We start from the raw sequence: 6,829 nt of genomic DNA, 5'->3' as shown, positions 1-6,829 counted from the left end.
TATTGACAACATGTTAGAGGAATGACTTGTTGTACAAAGGAAATAAGATGATGATTGCCGAGTCATGCAAATAAATGGATTATCTGGACTAACATCAAGGACGGCTCTCATTTCAATCAGCGGATAAGTGATCGGCGTGTCAACTTTACCCCGGTGTACCACCTCAGGGGCTTAAAGCTTTGGCTTAGCCTCTACATAAAAGTCAAAAATTGCTTATGACAAGAACTGATCGTGGGAAAGGAACTTTGGATGGCGTTTGTCTACGACGAGGGACGCAGACGGAGCCTGTTTGTTGGGAACGGAGCGTCAGCTGATTGGCATCAGCTCATCAGCAGCCTGGGGTGACGTCGGACAGGATCGGCGTTCAGGAGGACACCTGGATTTCCTTGTTGCTGGATTTGAAATGCACGCATCGAATAGGTATGTGTAGCGCTACACTTAGTAAGATGGCCATCTGAATCTAAATCTAAACGTGTGCACACATAATGGCGTAAATCCAATGCATTGGTTGCTGAAGTGGAGGAACAATTAACTTTGTATCAATTAACTGGTTGCGATCTATTGACTGACGGACTTTTATTTTGGAGGATTGCATAGCGGACGTGGATTTACCAGCGAGTGCTAGTGCGCCATCTACTGCTGACAACCAGGACTTTCTGACCAGCAGTTGTGACACACAAACGGGCAAACGAGTGGTTAAACTTTCTGCTAAAGCAATTGCTGATCGGTTAGATCGATTGCAAGCTGGTAGAAAGGCTAAGCTAAATAAAGCTAGCAGTTTAAAGAAAAAGATACAAGAGTTGATGCAAAATGGTTTGGTTTCAGAAGTTCAAACGTCTCTTGATGGGTACATTGACTTGTGTGTTGAAATAAGATGCATGCATGATTCATTAATGAATTTATTGCCGGTTGAGGAGAAAGAAAAACATGAAATATGGTTTAAAGCAAAAATGTTGTTCTCTGATGAATTTGCCGAAAAGGTGGGTTAAATCAAAAGAAAACAATGAACCTAAAAATGAAAGTGCTGGTCATTTAATTAATGGTGCTGATATTAATCATGATGGGTTTGATAACGATGATATTATGCCTAATGATAGTGTTTCCAATGTGAGTAAACATTGCAACAAAAGTGTTACCAGTAATCGGTCAAGTACAACTTCCTCTGCACAAATAAAAGCTGCAGCAGAGCGAGCTGCACTGGTTGCAAGAATGGCTGTTTTGAAGGAACGTCATGCACTGGAGGAACAGGAGCAACTGATAAAAAGGAACAGCTTGAGCTAGAAACTGAGCTAGCTGCGTCTACTGCAAAGTTGGCAGTTCTGCAGGCTTCTGATGAACAGTGTCTTTCCCGTGCACCAACTGACGGAATGAACTCTTATTTTGAAGGGGAAAAAAGGAAACTGACATCAGATAAAACTCTTAATGTCATGGCAAAGGATTATTATCCTGCAGCATGTAAAGAAATGCAGTACCAACACAAACCAAACTGCAAACAATGGATGTGCGACCAAAACAGACTGAAATGAAAAGTTCTATGAGCAAGCAGTATTTTGATGCACATGATCAAATGGACTTAGAAAAATCACATGTTTTGCAACATGATGTAACAACTGCTTGTGGAAATCAAACCAGACAAAGGATAAATCATCAAACTGATCAAGTTCAAAATGGAGATGTTGTCACTACTATACATAAGCAAAATGAAATAACTGCTGCACTTGTGCATCAACAGCGTCTACTGTCTTTACCACCACGAGACATTCCTGTGTTTGAAGGAGATCCATTTTAATATAAAGCTTTCATTAAAGCGTTTGAACAAGGAGTAGAAAACAAAGCCAGTAAAGCTGACTGTATTATTTGGAGCAGTTCACAGCCTAAGGAACTGGTCCGCAGCAGCCAGCATATGGATCCTGAACGTGGCTACATTGTAGCAAAGGGTCTTCTGCAGGAACATTTTGGAAATGAATACAAAATAGTAACTGCTTATATAAACAAAGCTCTGAACTGGCCATCAATAAAACCAGAGGACGTTAAAGCTCTACAAGCTTATGCTTTGTTTCTACGAGGATGTTGCAATGTGATGGAAGAACTTCATTATATGCAGGAGTTGGATATGCCAAGTAACATGAAAATGGTCATTTCTAAGCTGCCATACAAACTCAGGGAGAGATGGAGGGCTGTTGCTCATGATATTTTGGAGTCATACGACCACAGAGCTCATTTTATTGTTCTGGTTGTATTTCTGGAGAAACATGTGAGGATCTTGTCTGATCCAATTTTTGGTGACATTGAAGTGTATGCACCACAACATACAGCTGGCCTGAGGTCTTCCAGCAGCTTCAAGCTACAGTCGAGAATCGGAAGTAAAGGGAGTAGTTTTGCTACCACAGCAACATCAGTGGATTACTCTGAAGATGGATCAAAGACACGAAGGCCATACTGTCATTGTTGTTCATGTGCTCACTTTATGGATAAATGCCAACAGTTTAAAAACAAGAAACACAGAGAAAAAATCCGTTTTTTGAAGGACAAAGGGATTTGTTTTGGATGCTTGTGTACTGGTCACATCAGCAGAGATTGTAATAAACGTTTAATCTGTGAAATTTGTGATCAACGACACCCAACTGTGTTGCATATTCCAAAGGCAAATTCTGAACCTGAACCAGTAAAAGAGCCAACAGGAGTTAAACCATCAACTCTTCCCCAGACATGTGGACATACAGGGGCCGGAAAGAGTCGCTGTATTCTGTCCATTATTCCAGTACAAGTAAAATCTACCAAGGGAGTGGATGTCATACAGACATACGCTTTTTTAGATCCTGGTAGTACAGCTACATTTTGTTCAGAACATCTTATGCAAAGATTAAACATCTCAGGGAAAAGGACTAACTTTCTCTTAAAAACAATGGGGCAGGAAAAGGTTTACTGCTTATTCATTGTCTGGCATTGAGGTATCAGGGTAGAATGGAAACAACTTTCATCCTCTGCCAGAAGTCCTTACGCAGAAGCAAATGCCAGTTACTTCAGATAATATTGTTACTGCTGCAGAAATAGAAAGATGGCCTTATTTGTCAAAGGTTCAAATCCCCACCATAAAAGCCAATGTTGACTTGTTGATAGGAACCAACGCTCCCAAGATACTAGAGCCTTGGGAAGTGGTCAACAGCTGTGGCGATGGCCCATATGCTACAAGGACAGTGTTGGGCTGGGTGATCAATGGTCTATTGAATGAAGATGGAAATAACAGCAGTACTGAAGTGAAGCCACGTTCTGCTCTAGTAAACAAGATCTCTGTATCTAACTTGGAGTTCCTGCTCAACAAACAGTATGACCATGACTTCAATGAGAAAACCTCAGAGAAAACTGAAATGTCAAGGGAAGACATTCGTTTTATGGAAATCATGGAATCCTCTTCAATTTTACAGGATAAGAGATATTGTCTGAAACTACCCTTTAAGAACACAGATGCTACGCTACCAAATGGCTACTCTGTAGCCAAGCAGAGGATACTTGGATTAAGAAGGAGGTTCGTAAATGACCCTCGACTTCATAAGGAATATTCAAGTTGCCTCCAGGATGTTATTGAAAAAGGTTATGCCGAGCAAGTACCAGATCAACAGTTGAAAGGTACAGTTGGGAAAGTATGGTACATTCCTCACCATGGTGTTTTTCACCCAAAAAAGGGTTCGTTACGAGTGGTGTTTGATTGTGGAGCCACTTATCAAGGAACATCATTAAATAAAGAACTACTACAAGGTCCGAACCTTACCAGTTCCTTACTTGGAGTACTCTTTCGCTTCAGGCAGGAGCCTGTAGCATTCATGGGTGACATTCAGGCCATGTTCCATCAGGTGAAGGTTGCAGAACAAGACAGGGATTTTCTGCGCTTTCTCTGGTGGCCAGAAGGAGACCTCAGCAGAGAACTGAAAGTCTACAGAATGACTGTGCACTTGTTCGGAGCCGTTTCATCTCCAAGCTGTGCTAGTTATGCACTAAAGAAAACTGCAGATGACAACAAAGATGATTTTTCTGATCAAGCTGTTCTTGCTGTCAAGCAAAACTTTTATGTTGATGACTGCCTGATGAGTTTGGGTTCAGAGGAAGAGGCCATAAAAATGGTGAATGAATTAAATGCTCTCTGTAAAAGAGGTGGCTTTCAGTTGGAGAAATGGATCAGTAACAGTCGAGCAGTGTTGCAGTCTATCCCAGAAGAACACTGGGCAAAGGATTTAAAAGAGCTCAACTTGGATCAAGATGACCTCCCAGCTGAAAGAGTTTTAGGTCTACTGTGGTGTGTCGAGTCAGACTCCTTCAAATTTAAGATTGAGATGAAACATCAGTCTCCAACCAGACGTGGCATGCTGTCCATCACCAGTTCAGTATACGATCCTTTGGGTTTTCTGTCACCAGCCATCCTACCTGCTAAGATGATGCAGCAAGAGCTCTGTAGGAGGAGCTGTGGATGGGATGATGTCATCCCACTGGATATTTTGAAACAGTGGGAACAGTGGTTGGAGGAGGTCAAGTTACTTGCTTCATTCAAAGTAGCAAGATGTATGAAAGCAAGGGATTTTGGGAACCTCATATACTGCCAATTACATCATTTTGCTGATGCCAGTAAAGATGGCTATGGGACTGTAACATACATCCGGTTGAAAGACAACAAAGACCATATTAACATAGCCTTCTTATTAGGGAAAGCCAGAGTGGCGCCTTTAAAAACTGTGACGATCCCAAGATTGGAACTTACAGCTGCAGTTTTGGCTGCCAGAGTGGACGTAATGCTAAAAGCAGAGCTTCAAATGCAGCTGGATGAATCTGTGTTTTGGACGGACAGTACATCAGTTCTGAAATACATCAACAATGAGGATAAACGTTTCCAAACCTTTGTGGCAAATCGGATCTCAATAATAAGAGAGATTTCAGGCCCTTCCCAATGGAGGCATGTTGGTTCCAAAGACAACCCAGCCGATGCTGCATCAAGGGGAATAAAAGTGACCCGTTTTCTGACTAATCGCAGTTGGATTGAGGGCCCTAGCTTTCTTTGGAAGCCTGAAGAATTCTGGCCAGAGAATCCTATTGATGATAAGATGGACTCCAATGATCCAGAGCTCAAAAGGGATGCTCTTGTGAACTGTGCTGCCGCTTGTTCAATTAAACCTACTGATTTTCTTATTAACTACTTTTCTGAATGGAGGAAACTCAAGATTTCCGTTGCCTGGTTTCTCAGACTGAAAACCCATTTGCTGCAACTCATTCGACAAAAGGCTCAGCTGAAAGACCCTGATCTTAATAATGGGCTAGTGAAAAGACAAAAGGCTACAGTGACCTCAAAAGGCAACACCTTAAAGCCCAAGGATCTGTTGGAAGCGGAGTTGGCCATTGTACGCTATTGTCAGCAGCAGAGGTTTGAAGATGAAATTTCCTGCTTGCTGTCCAAGACTGGAACAGTAAGCAGACAGAGTTCCATCTATAAATTGGACCCTATGTTGGATAATGGGCTATTGAGAGTTGGAGGAAGGTTAAGTAAAGGAGCAATGCCCATGGAGGAAAAACACCCTCTTATTCTCTCTAAAGATCAGCATATCTCCAGGCTCATTCTTAAATCTATTCATCAGTTGTTGGGTCACAGTGGACGACACCATACTCTGTCCACTCTTAGGAGGAAGTATTGGATCACCAACGCAAATGCAGCAGTGAGAAAAATCATATCTGAATGCCGCAATTGCAGATGTTTTAATGGAAGAGCTTTGGAGCAAAAGATGGCGGATCTTCCAAAAGAGAGACTTGTTCCTGATTTGCCTCCATTTACGAATGTTGGAGTGGATTATTTTGGACCTGTTGAAATCAAGCAAGGCAGAAAACAATGCAAATGATATGGTGTGATATTCACCTGTATGACGAGCAGAGCAATACATTTGGAGGTAGCAAACTCCCTTGAAACAGATGCCTGCATCAATGCATTACGCCGTTTTATCAGCAGAAGGGGTCAAGTTGTTCACATCAGGTCGGACAATGGAACCAATTTTGTTGGAGCCGAACGGGAGTTGAGGCAAGCTCTCGTTTCATTGGATCATAAACGGATTCAAGATGCTCTTACTCCATCTGGAATTGAATGGAGTTTCAATCCACCATCAGCATCCCATCATGGTGGAGTGTGGGAGCGTATGATACGCCTTGTTAGGCGCATCCTCAACTCGGTTTTAAGACAGCAACGATTGGACGACGATGGACTTCATACTGTTATGTGTGAAATAGAGGCCATATTGAATGATCGTCCAATAACAAGGCTATCAGATGAGCCAAATGACTTGGAACCTCTCACACCAAATCATCTACTGCTACTAAAAGGAAAACCTGCCTTACCACCTGGGCTGTTTGAACCCTCAGATATGTATGTGAAGCGTCGTTGGAGACAAGTTCAATACATCTCAGATTTATTTTGGAAACGCTGGATCAAGGAGTATTTGCCCCTATTGCAAGAAAGACAGAAGTGGAATCAACAGAAACAAAATTTGAAATCTGGAGATGTCGTTGTCATCATGGATTCATCTGCCCCACGTGGCTCCTGGCCTCTTGCTAAAGAAATATCGGTTTTCTGTGATAAAAAAGGCATGGTGCGATCTGTAAAACTGCAGACAAAGAACAATATTATTGAAAGACCTGTTACCAAACTTTGTTTGATACAGGGGGTGTAAATCAACAGATATGTATTCACTTGCTCCTATTGTTATTGTATAATTGTTATGTATGCCTGCCATAACAATTAGGGGCCGGTGTGTAGGAGCAGATTATGCATTTTCTGTATTCTAAATGGTTTGGGTCACAT

Source organism: Poecilia latipinna, unplaced genomic scaffold, assembly GCF_001443285.1.
Source record: "Poecilia latipinna isolate Pla-1442-1.1 unplaced genomic scaffold, P_latipinna-1.0 Scaffold3080, whole genome shotgun sequence".
NCBI classification, from domain to species: Eukaryota; Metazoa; Chordata; class Actinopteri; order Cyprinodontiformes; family Poeciliidae; genus Poecilia; species Poecilia latipinna.
Note: the sequence above shows the minus strand (reverse complement) of the source record.